Source organism: Schizosaccharomyces cryophilus (assembly GCF_000004155.1).
Source record: "Schizosaccharomyces cryophilus OY26 unplaced genomic scaffold supercont4.1, whole genome shotgun sequence".
NCBI lineage: Eukaryota > Fungi > Ascomycota > Schizosaccharomycetes > Schizosaccharomycetales > Schizosaccharomycetaceae > Schizosaccharomyces > Schizosaccharomyces cryophilus.
Window position 1 is genome coordinate 1,155,331 of NW_013185624.1, and position 1,017 is coordinate 1,156,347.

General features: G+C 36.2%; 1 non-coding gene across 1 annotated transcript; it reads right to left on the reverse strand.

Moving 5' to 3' along the window:
- Positions 1–65: 65 nt before the first annotated feature.
- Positions 66–180, reverse strand: SPOG_16139. The gene has a single exon (XR_001203059.1). It is a non-coding gene; the product is annotated as a 5S ribosomal RNA (ribosomal RNA).
- Between the last annotated feature and the right edge of the window lie 837 nt (positions 181–1,017).

Sequence of the window (1,017 nt, forward strand, 5' to 3'; positions counted from 1 at the left end):
AAAGGAAATAAAAACCAAAAAAACCCAAACCAACAAATAAAAAAGTAAAGAGCAACAAAAAGGAAAGCCTACAGCACCCCGGATTCCCATGTTGTCTCCAACCATAGTACTAACAAGGCCCTCAGACGCTTAACTGCAGTGATCGGACGGGAACTGGTGTTTTCGCCTAGGTGTGGCCGTAGACACGTGCAAGTTCGTCTGAAAACATCTATGGAGTTTGTTCCATACATTGGTGTTTCTTGAAATTCAGATTTAGCTTCCTTTTGCTCAACCTTGGTCCTTTGTGGAATTCAATGGAGGATGCTGGGTAATATACAATGCGTTTTTTTCGTAGCTTAATTCTTTATAACTCAATGCAGCTTGTCATTACTTACTGCAAAAAAAATATAAAGTAGTTCTTGTTCAAAGAAGGATTGTTTTTTTCGTTTTTTCGCTTTTCCGTCAGAATTGTAGTTCGGTGAAATCACGGATTTTTTTTCGGTCTTATTAACATCAGTTCTTCTCGTTTTCCCAAAAATGAAGTTTGGTTTTAGAAAGACATTCTTATGTCCAGTATTTCAGTATATCTACAGTCGAAATCTTCAGACTGGAAGATTCAAGAATGCTGGATACAAACTAATAACTTTTAAATAAAATACAAGACGAAAAATGCATAAACTGAGAATCAGATTGCAATATGACTAAAAAACCAAAAAAACAACTGCCTTGTTTACCACACTGTTTGTAACTGACGAATGGAAAAGAAGGTAACATACAAATAAAGTGGGAATATGCGAGAAAGTTCGTTCCTTCTATCGTACAAAAGAGGAATTTTTGACATCATAGGACAGTTTCTAGAGATATCGAAAACGGCGAGTTTAGCAAGGTAAACAAGTCAAACTACAAGCAAAAGAAAAGCGGAGCTGGAGCGTTCATGAAAACAAAAGCGAAAAGAAAAATCATAATAATTAAAAAAGATAACGGACAAAAACGAGCAACAAAGAAGCGGTAGGAACAATGTCGAAATCTCTGGAAGGA